The following is a 19,006-nucleotide window of genomic DNA, read 5'->3' as shown; positions in this document are numbered from 1 at the left end:
AGATAGGGTAGTATATGGGAAGCAATATACTGGCAACAATAATCAGAACACTTAGAAAAAACATAATCAATAATGTCACTATACAGTGACTGCGGAGTGATTTACAATATGTACGTTTCTTGAGTTGTCTCTCTCTCTCTCTATCTCGATCTAGGTGATACATGTCAGAAACTATTTAACCGATTCACCTAGGGGAGGACTTAAACAATTAAACTGTCTGACTTGCTAGATCGAAGTTTTGTTCGATACTCCTCTTGGGGAGTTTTCTCTCTTTTTGGAACTTTGAAGTCTTTAATATCGAGGCAGTCCTTGGAGGGGGTGGACGAGTCAGTTTCTGGCAACAGTTCATTACATTTTTTAATATGACTCGTGTGGATCCACCCCTTTCGGCCTTCCACTTTGATTGCGGTCCTCGTGGTAAGAAGGACGATCTTCGGCTCCTTCCAGCGGGGCTCCAGCGGGCTTTTCCTGTCGAAGTTGCGAATTAACACCGTATCCCCGGGACGGACATCGTGTGGCTTTACATCAGTGTTGTCGGGAAAAGCTGCAGCAACCTGTGAACGACATGATTGGCGTGCAGACATCAAGGAGGCAAGGTAATCTGTCAGCATATTACAATCAACATCGGTTATTTTCTTAGGCTTGGGCGTCCCCCACATATTCGGTGGTCTGCCAAAGACCACTTCATACGGGGATAGTCCTGATCTCGAATGGGGGACCATTCTCATATAGAACAGTGCAACTGGCAGGGCGACTATCCAGTCGACCCCTTTCTCTTTACAGATTTTAGCAAGGCGTGTTTTCAGTGTCTGGTTATGCCTCTCTACAAGGCCAGCGGCTTCGGGATGTCGGACGCAGTGGAATTTCCACTGATATCATAGCAGAAGGGAAACCTGTTTCATGAGCTCGGATGAGAATGGCTGTCCGTTATCTGAGTACACGACACGAGGCAAGCCGTACCGTGGGAAGAATTCTCGAACCAGCTGCCTGGCAGTGGTCGGAGCAGTGTAATCTGGGACTGGATATGCTTCGGTCCAACGGGAAAGTGCACAAACAACTACGAGGACATACTTGAATCCTCGACAACGGTCCATCTGGATATAATCCATCTGGAGGACTTCAAAAGGGTGATCGGGAGGATGGAATCCACCTTGTTCTACAGGAACACTTTTACCTGGATTGAACTGACAACAGATCATGCAAGTACGCACTTTCTGTTTTGCTGCTGCTCGTAAGTGTTTGTTGTACCAGAGATTCTGTAAGCTGTCTAACATAGCTTTTTCTCCTAGGTGTGCTGGACTATGTGCTGTATTTATTATGACTTGAACCATAGAGTCGGGGAGAAACCATGTAGATTTTCCCTTTGTCATCCAACCTTGATCTGTCTGGATCCCTCCTAGTTCAGTCCATTTCTTGATTTCATCTGGAGTAGCATGTGTCTGAATATCGATTACATCTAGTGTGGGATCCCTAACTGCCATACAATGTGTCGGTACTATTGTCTTTGTCATATCAGTTGTCTGGGTGTGAGTCAATGCTGTATGTTTTGCTGTTTGGTCTGCCAGGTCGTTACCCTGGGAAATGGAATCTGTAACTTTAGTATGTGCTTTGCACTTCATGATGGATATGCCTGAAGGCAGATGTATTGCCTCCAATAGTGCTTGAATGAGGGGACCGTGTTGGATCTTGGCACCGTGAGAGGTCAGGAAACCTCGTTCTTGCCATAACACTCCGAAGTCGTGTACAACTCCGAAAGCATAACGTGAATCTGTGTATATGTTAACATTTCTGTTCTTGGCTAGTATACAGGCTCAGGTCAGAGCGATGAGCTCTGCTGCTTGAGCGGACAGTGTATCAATACGATATGTTTCTTTAACTTCAGTTTCAGTGGTCACTGCATAGGCGGCCACTAATTCTCCTGTGTTTGTTCTCATACATGAACCATCCACATAAAGTGTCAGGTCTGGATTTGTCAGTGGAACATCTGTTAAGTCTCGTCGGGGCTTTGTTACTGCATTAATGATCTCTATACAATCATGCTGGGCTGAATTAGTCATAATCGAAGGTAACAATGTTGCGGGATTCAGGATGTTACAGCGTCTGATTTCTATGTGTGGCTGGAATAGTGTCAGTTCATAACCTGTCAGTCGTGCTATAGTCAAGTGTTGAGTCTGAGTTCGGTTTAGAAGAACCTCTACAGAATGTGGAACTTGTACTGTTAATTGATGTCCTAAGACAATTGAATCGCTCTGTCTGATTGCTAGGGCTGTCGCTGCAACTGACTTTAAGCACGCAGGGAGTGCTTGGGCTACTAAATCCAATGTACTTGAAAAATAAGCGCAAGGCTTATGTGAACCTGCTTGATCTTGAGTGAGGACAGACAACGCTGTACCATCACGTTCTGTAACAAAGAGTGTAAAGGGTTTGCTGTAACATGGTGTTGCTAAAACTGGTGCTTGACATAAAGCTTTCTTTAATTCCTCAAAGGCCTGTGTATGTTCCTGAGTCCAAGGAAGGGCAGTCGAAGTCGCTGCCTCCTGTGTTGTCAACTGGATGAGTGGTTTAGCTAGAAATGCATACTGGGGAATCCATTGCCTGCAGTACGAGGTGAGGCCTATAAAGGCCCGCACTTCCTTTTGTGTCTGGGGTTGTGGCATATTTACAATTAACTGGATGCGGTCAGGAGTGAGCTGTCTCCCCACTTTGGACAGCAAGTGACCCAAGTACACAACTTGCTGAACACAGAATTGTAGCTTCGAAGGAGACACCTTGTGTCCCTTGTCGGCCAGAAAATGTAGAACTGTCAGTGATGCTTGTTCACATTCTGGTTCACTTCGTGCGGTGATCAGCAGATCATCGACGTATTGTAGTAAGGCGGTGTTAACTGGCATTTGGATACAATCAAGTTGTCTTTTCAGTGCTTGACTATAGATGCTGGGGCTTTCTGTGAATCCTTGAGGTGCGCGTGAAAATTTGAAACTTCGTCCATTTAAACTGAATCCGAAGAGGTATTGGCTCTCTGGATCAATGGGCACACTGAAGAAGGCGTTCTTGAGGTCAATTACAGTAAAGAATGTTGCTTCTGAATCAATAGCAGTCAATAGGGAAGAGATGTCGGGAACCACAGGGTACTGTGGAACAATGCATTTATTTAGTTCTCGTAAATCAATCACCAACCGATATACTGGCGGTGCATTGGGATCAGTACGTTTAAGAATCGGAATGATAGGGGAATTACAGATATTGGAGTCGGTCTCTACGACCACTCCTTGGGCAATGAGCTCTTCAATGATTTCCAGTAAAGCCACTACAGCATCGGGTGGTAACTTGTATTGTCTGATTCTTGGTAAAACAACTCCTTGTTTGAGTGTAACACGGTATGGTGTGATGTGCATGCAACCTACATCGGTCGGGCCTTGTGCCCACAGGTGCTTTGGTACATTTTTCAATCTGACATCAAACTCTCGTAATACATAGTGACCCTTAAAGTCACGCAAAAAGAGTCTAACTCCTTCCGGAGAACAACATATCACAGCTCCTAGAGCCTTCAATGTTTTGATACCTAACAGGTTTTCTGGACATGATTTCGTGAGTAACAAGTCTGTAACACGTGATAATGGACCCACAGCCAGGGGGACTGGTTTCGATACCTCATTTACAATAGGCTGTCCTGAAAAACCAAGGGAAACATTCTGTGAGCCTGAGAGGGGTGCCCCTGGGACTTCATTATGGCTGATTGTTGTGCCGCTTGCCCCTGTATCAATTAAAAACTTTCTTTCTTTTCCCAATACTTGACTGTGTACATAAGGACCCTCTTGATCTACAGGAATCTCAATAAGAGGCAAGCCAACCTCCCTCTCTAGGCTGTTTCATGTGTATCGTTGATAATCGGGATAATCAGATTGGGCATACTGGCACATCTGCCGTGAAACTTGCTGCGTTGCGGCTATGGGCTGTGACTGTGGCTGTGATGCCGCTGCTGTCTGTGCTGTATGTGGTGGAGCATGCATAGGTTGTGAATTCTGTGAAGTCTGTTGCTGACCCTGGTCTTGTCTAGGCGGATGCGGTCTTTCTTTAGTTTTACCTGTTGCTATATTGTGTTTCAGGACTGGGCATTCATGTACGTAGTGACCTGGCTGCTTGCAATAATTGCATGTCCCTTTAACGGGAGCTGCGGCATTACCTGTCTGGGTCGTACCCTTTCTCTGGTCGTCGGCTGGAACCGACTGGGCCACTAACATTTTCATTTTCGTGTCTTTCATACGTCTCTGTTCGTGATCCTGTTCTTCTCTAATTCTGTTCTGATGGTATTGTAACATTTGTAACATCTGGGATGGCGTGTTTGCTTGCCATGTACTTTCAACTTTATATACACGGTTTTTGACTGCTGTCAGGGAATTCTCGACTAACTTTGATACAAAAAGATGTGGGTACGACTCGCTACCTGGTTTTAGGCCACTATTAATAATGAAACATTTCTCGAATCTTGAATAGAAGTCACTAGTATCTTCATCGTGTTTCTGTTTACAGGCTGAGATTGCGTCCCAGTCTTCCTTTTTAGTGGTCAGTAATCTTGGCAGAACCTGTACTATCAAACCTGGTAATGCTTTAGCTTTCTCCCCAAGGCCTAGCCCTGGAGTACGAAGTTTCTCCTCGTCTTCCATTTCTGTCCATATAATCTTTTTGTCTCCCACCTCCCATTCTCTTTCCTTGAGTTTCTCGTAGATGCCGGTGGGCAGCAGTACCTTTAACATTTTCATAACATCAGTATATGTGTAATCTCCCATCAGTAACATGTCTTTAAGTTCTCTGTGAAAACCTGCAGGGTCTTTATCGTGACAGGGTACTAGTTTCTTCATCTCCAATAGTTCTAACTTGGTCAGAGGTGTGTGTACATACACACGTTTCAAGGTATTATCGGTACCCATAACTGGATGTACTTCTCGTAAAGGGTTCTGCCTTTCAAAACGCTCCATATGAAACATTTTTCTTTCTGGGGGCGGAGCGGGAACATATTGTGGGCCTAAGAAAGTGTTGTATCTGTGCCGTTGTTCTAGAATTATTTGGATTAACTTGGTACTTAGGCCTCTCCATCTATCCATGAGTAGTGCTTCTAATGTATCGTGTAAGGGACCTGGATCAGAATGTTTATTTCTGTATAACGTGAGGAGGTGCTGAATCATATATATACCTGCTAATTTCTGCTCGTCTGGGGATAGGTTCAGAAATGTCTGCGCTACTGTGTCATCATTGTATATATTAGGATTGTCAGCCCATAGTACTGCTGACCGGGCTAGTTCTTGTTCATCCATAGAATTGAGTACATGGTACCCCATTCGTTCTCGAAGCATTTTATCAGTGTCTTGAAACAGATATTCAGGAGAATTCGGTTTTGATATGCCAGAGAGAAAAACTCTCTTGCTTTCTGGATGAATGCCTTTCCTAAGGTAATTTCCCTTACCTACATATGCTATCGTATCTGTAGTCGTTTCTTGTTCTTCCGGTCCTTCCTCCTCCTCGGAGGAGGCATTCTTGTCACTTTCTTTTTCTTTTTCATGTATTTCTATTACTGCCTTTCTGATTTTCTTGTACATACTAGCTATACAATTCACTTTATCATGTTTTCCCTCGGCTATATTTTGACCCCACCTGTTTAGTGCTTCCATTTCATCCTGGTCTGTCTCAGGCCTGTCTCGATCTCTTATTAAGCAATTTATGAAAAAACGTAATATATATGCTTGAGTGTCAACTTTCTGGTGTGCCAGGGCCTCCTTAATACTATCGGGATTTTCTCCAGTCTGGACAAAATGGTATATTCTATCTAGATGATCAGTCATCCCTGGAAATAACATTAGGTAATCTGTAGCTTGTCGCAAGCGTAGTGACGCTATCAACATTCTATCGTCTTTGCCGGGTACTGGATCGTATCTGCAAACTGGAAGTTGTTCTTTGAGTATGTCGAGACGGGGTGATTGGAGTGTAGGGTGCTTCTGCATGTCCCTAAGGTGTAATCTGTGTGTTGCTGGCGGGGTCTGGAGACCCCCGGTCGCACCTCCTGAGGCGGAGGCTTGGGCATTATCCCTCTGTGGAGTCTGTATGTGTACTTGAACTTGTCTCTTAATAGGATCAGGCAAAAACGGATTTGGTATCTTAACCTTAGGTGTGGGAAGTGGTGGAGGTGGAGGGACGACAGGCTGTCGGACGGGGGAACCTTGTTGCGGTAATGTCGGGGTATGGTCTGTAGGCGGGTTGCCACCTCCGTCCCCGTCACCGTCAGTAGGCGGGGCGCGTGAATTTGTGTAAGCGGGTGCTACATCATCTAGATAGGAATTCAGAAATATGTCTTTAGTAGTCCTGTGATTTACTTTAGTTGGAACCAATGGTGACGGCAGATTTTTCGGTATTTCTGAAGTGGTTTCAGGCGAACCCTCGGCCACAAGATACATGCCATTTACAAGATTGTTTCGTGCGCGGTCTACTTGTTCTGCTTTTACTCGGATTCCTTCATTAACTAATTCGTTTTCTCGGACTTTATCCGACGCCTCTCTAAGTCTGTCTTCTCTACGGAGCGCTCTTTCAGCACGTTTATGTGATTCTTTACGCCAAAATTCTATGGCGTCTTTCTGAGATTGTCTGGCTTTCTTTTTCCATAGCGCTTCTTCTACCTTCACGATGCACTCGGCATCCCATGTTCCTGTAACGGGCCATCTGTGTCTCTCGTCTAGATGCTTAGTATAGTCAGCCCATAAATCTAGATACAATATGGCATCTAAGCCATGCTTATGGTACATAAAGTTTCCAGGAGTGTCCCTAGGGGGGATAGGAATTTCTTCCTCTAGTATCCCTTTCCTAGTTCCTATCTGTCTTAGTTTATTGAAGAACGGCATCTTGTTACTTAGTACTGGATACTTGGTACTGGTTACTTATTCTGAACACAGCTAGTTACACAAAAACACAATAATGCACATTAAACAATCACTCATACCACGACATTAATCACATGAAAAACATTATGAACATATATCTCTACCCTAGATACTGGATGTACTGCTAAACAGCACAGATACACTGTCGAAGACAGTGCAAGAACTTGAATAACTGATATACTGCTAAACAGTACAGATACACTGTCTAAAACAGTGCAGACCGCGTTTGTGTACCCAAACCCATCTTTACCGGATACATAATAATGCACCCGTCTAGATACGTCCCAGCAATGGTACTCACCGGGAAGCACGGAATCGGAAGGCCTCGGAAAACTCGACTGGACTGGACCGGACTGGACTCGACTCGACTCGACACGTGGATACTTCGGAAACTGGTGGGCCTCTTGACACCTCGGACCTTGCTTCTTTCGGCTAGGCTCTGGTCGGGATCCTCCGCACTCCTCACCGCCTCGTCTGGGTGCTGATCGCAGTCTCCGTCACCTCCGTGGGCCAGAGGGAGATACAGGAAATCCTGCGGGTACGCGTAGTTCCGTCTTGACTGATGGCAGGGGGCAAAGCTTGCAACGCACCAACCGGCGCGTGGGGTGGGGGAGGGGTCCCTATTCGGGCGCCAAAATAATGTGGTAAATATTTGATTTACCGTCCTAATTTCTATGCAGGTAAGTACTTAACAAAAATAACTCAATCGGAAAGAAAGAGGCAGAGTCCGTGGTGTTAGAGTTCTTAGGGGTTTTACTTAAAAAGGAATGGTCATGGTACCAGATCGGATATCGGGTTCCTGCCACCACTGGGGTGCAGGAAGGGATAGAGCATACTTTATTGACAAGACATAACTTTTATACTTAAACCATAGAATGAATACCAATACAGTAGGCGTAACAGCTGAGAGAAACAAGATAACAGCATACACGTGTTAGCAATACGTAATCAAAAGGCGTGAACTAGGCGTGGACATAGAGGTGTGTGCTAGAAACGTCACATGTAAGTGTCACGAGTAGGTGGGTACTTAGCAGAATTTGGCAATGTCAGCAGAAATCTGTGGCCTGGATGCGCGCGCAGCTGCATGACGCGTGAATGACGTGGACCTGGAGGGAGCAGGGGACTTGACATTTACACTAGCGGAAAGAGACAGAAGTCTGGCATGTCAGATCAACTCGTACCTATATCATATCTGATATCTAATGTTTGGGAACCATATTATCTAGAGGAAAAGGTCTCTTGGGCAGAGGCTATTCTATACTGACTGTGAGTGCGTGTATAAGCGTCTAAGTGTCTGCATGAGATGCGAGGGGGCATGGGCCTACCATGGTAACAGAGGCTATGAATTACTTGCACGGAGACAGTGAGGCCGGGCCCTTTGCTCTGCAGCTGGAAGATGTTTACTTGAACTAGTAGGCAGGAATGTATGTTTGAGGAGCGGAACAGATAATTCGAAGGTTGAATACAGTGTTGGCAGGCAGCAGGCTGAGCTAAGCGCCGTTAGCCGCACAGGGAGTAAGGCAGAGGTCACGGGTACAGAGACAGCCCAGGCTGAGGCGTTCAGAATCAGAAGGCAGAAAAAGGCTCGATGGCAGAATTCAGGGCCTACTTCGCCAGAGCTGAAAAACGTGTAAAGTACACCACAAAAAGACGTTGGCATGGCATACTTAGGAACGGAATATTCAACCCATTCAGGGTGGATCTGAAAGAGGACATGTTAACGTTGGACGCAAATGTATTTGCGTCTTCATAGCTGGCACAGGAGGGAAGTTACATGCACTTTAAGCTGGTACATGGAGACGGTGGGGTACACGTTAGGGAACATTTCTCGACCATAAAATTTATATTTCCTCAATATCGTAACCCTTCTGCTTCCCTGCTAATTAATGGAGGCCTGACAGAACCTTTTAAGATCATGAGAGGAACCAGACAGGGTTGCCCCCTGTCCCTCCTTCTTTTTGACATATATATAGAGCCATTCGCTCAGATCCTTAGGGATAATACACTCATTAAACCTTTTATTTATGGTGGCTGGGATAAGAAGGTGGCACTTTATGCAGACGATATTATGATTTTTTCCACAGATTACGAAGAGGCGTACCCAGAAATAATTGAACAGGCCCATACATTTGGGAAAGTTTCAGGGTATGAGATCAATGCTCTCAAGACAGAATCAATGTCCTGGAATTGTAACAGAAACAACAATAATGGGACATCTAAAAGTCAAATTCGTTATTTAGGGGTGAATATAGTTGAGGATATCAATGCAATCGCCTCTCTCAATTTCAATAAAGTCGCTGCAGAGTGCAGGAAATTCATGAGAGATTGGTCTCATCTCCCGCTTTCTGTTCTGGGTAAGCTTAATCTGGTGAAGATGAGCATTTTACCGAAAGTTTCTTTTTTATTTAATTCAATTCCACTTTATTTTGATTCAAAATTAATTTCTAAACTACAGAGTGCTATTACTAGTTTTATTTGGAATAACAAAAGTGCCAGAATTTCGTGGAAAAAAATTAGACGACGGAGGGAGAAGGGAGGGCTGGCTGGACCAGACCTTCAAATATACGCATGGGCCTTCCAATTATCGCACATGCGTATGTTGCTTAAAACTCCGCTATCTACTGGGATGGGCCCTCTTTTTTCTACTCTATTGGACAGTGAGGGAGTTAATCATTCCGGTTTCTTGTTTAAGTTCAGTGACCCCAAATTCTTTAAAAAAATCAAATTGAAAATTCTAAAAGGTTGTGTATCTACTTGGTACAAAATAAGACAAGCGATAAAGATTGGCTACTATTCAGCTAGGGCACCGATATGGAACTTACCTGCCCCCCCCTTATGGACAACAGACGCCCTTAATAAACCGTTACTAGAAGCTGGTATTTACTGTTGGGACGACTTGTTCATGGATGGGGCTTTACTCCCATGGGATTATCTTATTAACAAAGTCGGCCCTGAGTTGTCAAGATTTAAATATATTCAGATTTCTAGCTGGGCTCAGACATATAATGGTCAGTTAATGAGACGTAGCAAGCAGCCTATAGGTGGCATCAGTGACTTGATAACTTCCTTATTAGACAACCCAGTGGCAAAAAAAGAAATTTCCCGGTGGTATAACAAAATATTAGATGAAATAGATGTTAGTTTTCAACTACCAACAAATTTATGGGCAGAAATAATGCCGGGGCTTGATGTGGAAGAGCTCTGGAGTGCTTCCTGTTCATTGCTTTGGGATTTAGTTAAACCATCGTGGCTTCGTCGGAATCACCTTTTTACTTTGCATAGGGCATACTATTCCCCCCATAGGTTAACAAAATTCTCATTAACAGGCCCAGTTTCATGTCCTAGATGTGGGCTAACTGCAGCCACGGATACACATATGTTCTTGGATTGTCCAAGTTTATCAGAATATTGGGAAGCCATTAAAAATAAGTTGTCGCATTCTGTGGGCGAAAACATTACAATAGACCTCGCGCTTGTGATTTTTGGTCTGAGAAATAAAACTCATGATGCAGCAACAAGATTGATATTTTACTCTATCCTTGCAGTACGTAGGGAGATATGTAGACACTGGAAAGACGCTCTACCACCTACAGTGCATGAATGGCGAACATCACTCCTCCAAATTTCTAAACTTGACCTAGCCAGGGTAGGAAACCCGAACACTAGAGCATACTGGGCAATGCTTGGTTAGTCGCGACCTCACCTTGGGTTTTTTTTTTTCCCCCAGGTCCTATGATTAATGTGAGCATTGCCTACCTTGGCTATCAAGACTATTAGTCTACATTTCAAGGGGGTCTCGATGACTCGGGCTCTATCAACTGAGGTACCATCCTAAGCGAGTCTAAGACTGGTCGCTGTATTTAGTGCCAAATGGGAACTGGCCGTACCTCTCGTTAGACAAATCCCTCGCCAGCTATATGGCTGAGTTGGCACAGTACATGACCTTTTGGCTATTCGCTCTGTGGTGGTTTTCTTCTCGGTTTTGATAGATTGGAGCTGTGCACACATATGAGCATAAAAAAAAAAAAGACAAAAAAAATATATATATATTATGTATCTGCCTTTTCTGTCCACAACCGCGCTGTAAGTGCGCCAGTGCAATCCCCTGCGCATGAGTATCGCAACTCCCCTAGAGTAGTTGGAATAACCGGCCTCTACCCCTACCTCCCAGCGCCTGTTCTTAAGTATCCCCGCTGATGTGCTTGTCAAATGTGTTTCCTGCAGAAAACATATATCTACCCCATGTCTCGTGAGATAAGAGTGTATCAATCTCGTTTTTCTGCAATCATTTAGGCCCCGGACATTCCACGTATTATACGTGTTATACATAGGGAAAACAACTCAGGAAGTGAGACAACGAATCACTCAACATAATTCAAGAATCTGCCGGGAAGTGGAAAATGCCCCGTTAGTTAACCATTGGGTGGCAAAGAACCACGATAAAACTAAGCTAAAATGGACAGTTTTATCCAAAATCGAGAATGATCCAGGAGGAGGGAATCTTGAGGCACGACTCAGTCAAAGAGAAGCGCTGTTAATAATGAAATTTAACACAGCGGTGAAAGGACTGAATGAAATCTCTGAAATTTACAAATCAAACTTATAAACACTCTACAATTTGTTTTCAACCCCAAAGCGCTTTCTCTAAAATACACACTCAATGCCATTGCTATCACCTTCAAGCGCTATTGCATAATACACACTGAATACCTAAGACTACAACTCACATAATCCCATTGTTGAAGCCGCGCCTACAGGAAATAACCTTGCTCTGCTCTCTAACATCCAGAAGACTGAAAGAGAAGGAGTGAATGAAGGAGCAAGTTCGACCTTACAATGAGGAGCGCTTTTGGATTCAGTCACGGTAAGAACGCTAGGAATAGTTCTGCCTAAACTCCTCCAGCACTGACGATGAGATGAATATGAGCGGTAACACACGCTTCTCTTCGTTCCACAGCGCACCAACCTGTTTAACAAGGCGATTGAACTCGGCCCAACTATTGAGAGTAGGAGGTTACATTCGTATTAATAAAGCGTGAACACACAGGTAAGCCCAGTCAGAGTAGAATAAATGAATGTTGAGAGGGTGGACTAATGCGAGTGGTGCTGCACCTAAAACATTGTTTACATGTGTCTTTTGCTCCAGCTCCTCCCTCTTCTCTGCATTTGGCATACAAGTGTTTGACTTTTTCGGTTTGAAGCCTTGGCCCAAGAATTTAGGTAGGCTGAGGGGTGTAAGGTTGTGGATAAGGGTGGGAGCCAGTCTCTTATCATAGATCACAATTCTCAAAAAATGCTTTCTTTCTTTTTAGTTGTGTTTGGTCCTGAGGAGAACCCTGGCAATCACAGGGTTTGAAACGCGTCGACCGACCCGGTCCCGGGTCCACTTTTGAATAAATACTGAAATCAAAAAGAGTCATTATAATTAGCACAAGGATTGCTTTCTTTTCTTTGAACTTTACAAAGAACTACAAATTGTCTAAAAAAACAGGAGTCAATTTTCGGCGTTTTTGTACAGGTGTTAGACACCGGGACCAGTATGTATGTTGACCAGAATGAATGGATGGCCAAGAATGTTTGGATTTGAGAGCGTGTTTGATTCATTGTATATATTTTCCTATATTGTGTACTGTTGTATATAAATGTACAAACATTTTTTTGTATTCCCATGCACGAAACCAAAAAGTGGTCAAAATTTAAATGATCTTTGAAAAAGAAAATTAAAATTATATGTTGCAATTTATAAAGCAAGTGTTCATGTTATATTCATGTTCACTATTCTCTTCAAATAAGAATTTAAAAATAAGGCTCTCAGCACTGGCAAGTGTATTGTTTCTTTGGAAGCTGGTTAGCGGCCCTATCCTCCAAAGGGTCCTGTTCGCCCACCTCAGTCTCAGTCGATTTGTTTGATTTTTTTGTCGAAATTGAGTCGAGGCTGCCTCGTGTCTGGCTTCCCCATGGTCGTACAGCGTCGGCTGTTGCATTGGGATTGACGCTTCTGCTGAGTGTGTTCTATGTCAGCAGCTACGGGAGTGCACTGCAGGGTGGCCTCTCATAGACGGCGCAGACGCTGTGTATTAACGTATCCGTAAAGCCCTCACGCCAATCCAGCTGGATCCTCAATCTGTCACATCTTGCCACCAGCTATTTCCACCCATGTCTCTCTCCACTCTCACACACCTGCTTCAATGAACCATGGGGTGTGATTCAGCCACAGTACCACAATTTTCTACATAGCACAATAGACTGTCTTTGGGAGGGTGTCCATGTTTGATGCGCCCTTCTTCTCCTGGGTCCTTGGGCGCAGCCTCCGCCCCAATCAGTGCTACCCAGGGTGGCCGGAGCATGGCCAACCCCCAAGGCACTCACTCGTTAGTGCCCAGTCAATAGGGCGGCGCCCCACAGTTCAGGGAGACCGGTTACCTCTGCCAAACCTCCTTGCGTCTTGGCTGATAGGTGGCAACCCCTGCGTCATGCAGGGAGACTCGCTGGTTATTTTGTACTAATCACAGCAGGGCTTCCTCCACCTTGCTCGCATTGTCTGGCTGCCTCACAATGGCACCTCATGCTCACCGCACCTCCTCTCGTCATTCAGGCCCCCAGGCGCCGGCACTATTGCTAACAATGTTTCTATGGATGCAGGCTCTCCCATATATGGACAAAAAGGAGCCCAGAGGGTACAAAAGAGAGAACCGGGTTGCCCTCCACTCATAAATCAGATTCATCAACAAAACCCGTTCTCAAAGGCAAAGAGTATCGTGAGTCAAGCGCTTTGGTATTCTACTCTACGCGATGTATACATCACAAAATTTTCAATTATATGCAAAAAACCTATTCTTTACTTAGGGTTAGTTGCCACACTTCCATGCCTATAAAGTTTCGAATGAATAAAGCTTTATTTCGATATAAAACATATCATAAAAGCAATACATTACATCATTAAAAAACAGTTCAACAATACTCAATATAAAATGTCCTACAGGATCGACAGTGAGATTTAAAAGAACAAGCATTAATGGGCGAATTAAAAAAGACAGTACAGGCAGAGAGCACATTACTGGATCAACAACTTCTTTGCAGTTCTTATTCGCCAAGCCCAGCCTAGGAATTTTGCCATACAGCAGGCAAAAAAGGGTCTGACATCTGTACGCAATATGTGTAAGGCTTCCAAATGTGATCTCGTTCCCAAGCTCCTACATAAAGGCTTCAACCACCTCAATCTAGGCACCGCATAAGCATTGCACTCGAACAACAGGTGGGCAACGGACTCGACCCTTGAGTCACAGAAGGGGCAATATGGTACAGTTTGTAGTGGTGGTTTCCAGGTGGAAGTTACCAGTCCTAAGGGGAGTACCCCCACCCTGAATTTGAAGTACAGTGATCTGTCGCCCGAGTTATGGATTAAATCCAGATAGGGTTCCCTATAAGGGAGCTCCTTAACTAACAAAAACTGGGCAACAGATTTACAGTGATTTGAATTGTACATCTCGTTGTCCACCCATGACCAATAAGCCTTCTTTAGCAGTTGTTTTGACGGTGCTGATTTATTGACCCAAGCGTCTCCTAAACCCAACTCATAGAGAAGCCGCTTAACCTCCCTGAGCCAGGTTAACTTATAACAACCCGAAAGGGACAAAAGTTCACTTAGGGCATCTGCGTAACTACGCAGTTCAGGGACATTCCATATCCTGGACCATAATAAAAGGGGACGCAGTTTTGCTTGCTCACATATTGGGCGGGTGCCTGCATCTAGCAAGAGGGGGATTGTAGGGGTACTGTGGGGTAGCCTCATAAGATCTTTGTGAAAGTTATTTTCGAGGTGGGCCAAAGTGTCAACTCTCTGAATACCCCACAGTTCTGCGCCGTACAGTGCTGCACTCACAACCCTTGCCCTGTAAATGTCTAATAGTGCCCCAATTGGTTTTATAGATGAGGCACGCTGTTCTTTGAGCAGGGCACCTGCGACCCTCTTATGAGTCAGAAACACCTTTTGGTGGTGTGCCTTCCAACTCATAGTGTCGCAGAGACGTATGCCCAGGTAGTCAAATTCTTTGACTCTTTCGAGTGGAACAGAGTCTAGAACAGGAGGGGCAACAGATTTCATGGGGGGGTTAAGGACAAGGAATTTGGTCTTGCCTATATTTATAGCCAGACCCTTAGTGTCGCAGAAAGCCTTGAAACTAGAAAGCAATTTTTGAATGCCCGCTGGTGATTTCGAGATTAGAAGGGTGTCGTCCGCAAATAGGAGCGTCGGAACTTTCCTTCCAGCCAGGGAAGGTGCATCCGATGGATGTTGAAGGAGATGCTCCACCACTCCGTTAACGTAAAGAGAGAACACAGTGGGGGCAAGCACACACCCCTGGCGGACGCCCCTATCTACAGGGATACGGGATGTTTTTTCCCCCTGGACACCCCATCTAATCTGGGCAAAATTGGTTTCATGGAATTTTATAAGCAAGGCCAGCAAGTAAGGGGGTAGACCTAACCCATCGAGGACATTCCACAATAGGGCTCGTGGGACCAGGTCGAAGGCTGTTCGCAAGTCTATAAAGACTAAATACAAACTGCCCCCTCCCAGCACCACCACTTTCCAATAAATCATTAGAAGGCAAAATGTCTGCTCGATGGTACCTGTCCCTGTTCTAAAACCTGCTTGAAAATCTGAAAGGATCTGGTTTTCTTCTGCCCACTGCAAAATCCTACCCAGTACCACTTTGCCCGCAACCTTTTGAGTTGAGTCCAGCAAACTGATAGGGCGATAATTGGCTGGGTCGTCCCTACAGCCTTTCTTAAAAATAGGGACGACTTCAGCGCCCCTCCATGAGTCCAGGAGAGAACCTCCCAGCAAAACCTCATTTAAGAGTGAAGCAATTAATCTGCTCCACAATAATGGGTAGTTCTTCAGCAAGTCACCCGGAATCCCACCAGGGCCTGCAGCCTTATTGGATACAATACACCTAATTGCCCTTTCTACTTCCTGACTGGTAAATGGGCCGTCATTGAATGGAAGGTCAACTGTGGGACTGGGCAAGGGACCCAGACTTGGATAAAGTGCCCCCAGTGGAGCAGAATATAGCTTGGAGAAGTGGGCAAACCAGACGTCACCAGGGATATTACAAGTTATCTGTTGATCAATAGGCTTATCCCTGGCTCTTAGCAAATCCCAAAACCCCTTGGTATCTTTCCTAGTACTTGCCTCTACTAGCTCCCACCAAAAATTGGATTCGTGAGCCTCCTTTGCCTCAGCCACAGTTTTTTTGTAGAGTTTCCTCGCGGTTCTAATACTAACTGGGTATAAAAAGCTCCTTTCCACTGACAGTCTCCCAGAAGGAAAATAAAACCAATTGGTGACTGACTTCTGTACATATTTTGTAAACCTACCAAACTGAGGAAAATGAAATTGTACATGGCCAATGTGTCCCCTGCGTGTACCCCACATTTAGTGTATGTGCATGTCACCCATGCATTTTCCCTCTCATGCCTGCAATAATGATGCCTCCGCATTTCCGTCCCACATTAGGATGTCAGTTACCAAGTCTCCCATGAAGGAAACGTTAATATTGCACTGAGGCCCATGTTGTCCATGTTTTTGCACTGTGCACGTTTAATATATCGAGATGAACCCATTTTGTGGCTCAGCCTGAGCCAGGACCCGAATTAAGGTTTTCATGCCTCCAGACACTCTGAAAGCTGCAGCTACGTATCCCTGACCTCTCGCATACTTTTGGCTCAGCCGAGAGGGGCCCAGCCCGGGGTGCCAAGACAGTATTTTGCACACAGTTATCTGCTTGCTCTACAGAATCACATTCTTGCCTGGTGAAGAAGGTAAACAGAACCCGTCTGCAGAGATAGGGCCTAGCCTTTCTGTCTCCGTTTAAGTGATTTGCAGAACTCGCATCCATAGAAAGCCCAAAGCCCCCACGCAATGAACGAAGAAATATATGCCCGCACTGGCTCTTGGTGATGAGCAACCTTTGCTTGAGCGACCTTTACTTCAGATAATACATCCTCCAAACCTAAGATATCAGATAATACCAGACGTGCAGGTCGTCCTGACACTGAAGGCCTCTCTACTAGACCGAAAGTCAGCTCCCCCCAGTTTCCCCCAGTTACACGTCATGACCAAGTTGCGCACACAAGTAGGGCAAAGGTTCCAGCTGGCCATGCAGACCCCCTCCATGTATCCACCCACCTATGACTCACCTATGACTCCTCAAGTGAACACCCACATGTACGCCCTCATGCACGCCCACATACTCTTATCTCTTTCTTTCTCTTGCTCTGCCTGGAGCGCTCCTCCTCCTCTATGCAATGTAATGTATAAATATTGTACTCTGTGAATAAAGTTCAGAAGACCCTTCCTGAACCTTAGTGGTGACGGAACCCGATTCTCCCTTAACTCGAGTTACTGAAATAAAGCCCTTTTGAATCGGACACCACGGACTCTGCCTCTCATTATATGCATGACCCTTTGCTTAAGTATAGAAATTATGACAGGGTAATACTTTATTTACCACATAAATCTGGTGCCCGAACAGGGACAAATCCCCTTCCCCACGCGCCGGAGATGTAGGTCCAGCCCTTGCCCCTTCTACAGCCGTGACGGACTTCAAAGTGCACGCCAGCGGGATTTCCTACTTACTCCCTCAGGCCCACGGAGGAGACGGACTTCGACCAGGCATCCACACAAGGCGGTGAGGATTGCGGATCATCCCAACCAGAGCCCAAGCCGTGAGAGAGCAAGGTCCGAGGTTTTCGAAGGTCCACCTGTTCCGCGGCGCATGCGCAGTATCAAGTTCGCGCAGTATCAAGTTTGCGCAGTATCAAGTTTCCGAGGCCTTCAAGTTCTGCTTCCCGGTGAGTACCGCTATTGGGAATGCATAAAGATTAAAGACGGGTTCATTTATATGAGCTCGGTAAAGACGTGTCTCGTTCATACGAGCACGGTAAAGACGGGTCCACGGTAAACGTGGGCACGGTAAAGACGTGTCTCTTTATGAGACCGGTATGGTTGTACTGTATTCCAGTGCATAAAGTTAACTGTTTTCAAGTACATAGAGTTAATGTGTATCTGTTTTAGTGTTTTAGTGTTGTAGTGTGAATGATTGTTTCAGTCCGACTATTTTTGTGTGTATTGTGTTTTCATTGTGTCGGTTTCAACATGCCACTGTTTTTGAAATTACGTCAGATAGGGACCAGGAAAGGTATCTTAAAAGAGCCAGTTAACATCCCGCCTAGAGACACACCTGGTCATTACATGTATAATAAGCACGGACTAGATGCCATATTGTTTTTAGACTTATGGGTAGATTACACGAAGGATTTAGAGGAGAAGTACAGATGGCCTGCCTCAGGAGCGTGGGATTCTGAATGCATTATGAGAGTAGAGGAAGTGCTATGGAAAAGGAAAGCAAGACCCTCACAGAAAGATGCCATTGAGTTATGGCGCAAAGAGTCACATAGGAGAGCAGAGAAAGAATTCCACCAAGCAGAGAGAAGTAAACAAGCAGCGGAGAAAGCCAAAGAAAAAGAACTGCGGGAGGAGGGGGAACGGGTCAAGGCAGAACAGGCTGATAGAGAAAGAAATGCCGTCGTTGCTGGGATTTATCCCGTCCTCTCAGAAGAACTAGCTAGAGTGACCCCCTCAAAAACCCCGTAGGTCACGAACTCCACCACCTGTACCCTTTAGAGTACGTAGAAAGAAGCCGACAGCATCAGAGGCTTTTATTTCCTCCTATCTGGAAGAGCCCGCACCGGACTATGTAAACGCAGATTTCCCTCCGCCCCATCAGCGGCTCAGCTCCAACAGCTCCAGCAGGTCGTGAAAGATGACGTAGGCCCAGGGGCGGTAGGGGGAGGGAGGCCACCGCCAACGACGCCAACGCCATCAACGCCATATAAGTTTACTGTAGATGTAACAATTTCACGTTGTATATACGATCCAGTACCAGGAAAGGGTTCAATGCTCGTGTTTTCACTAAGATTAAGAAAAGCTGTCGACTATTTGGTCACATTACCAGACATGAAAGAGCACCTAGATAAAATATACAGTTTCATTAGAACGGGGAGGGACCCGAGTG

The sequence above is a fragment of the Lissotriton vulgaris genome, chromosome 8 (assembly GCF_964263255.1).
Source record: "Lissotriton vulgaris chromosome 8, aLisVul1.2, whole genome shotgun sequence".
NCBI lineage: Eukaryota > Metazoa > Chordata > Amphibia > Caudata > Salamandridae > Lissotriton > Lissotriton vulgaris.
Note: the sequence above shows the minus strand (reverse complement) of the source record.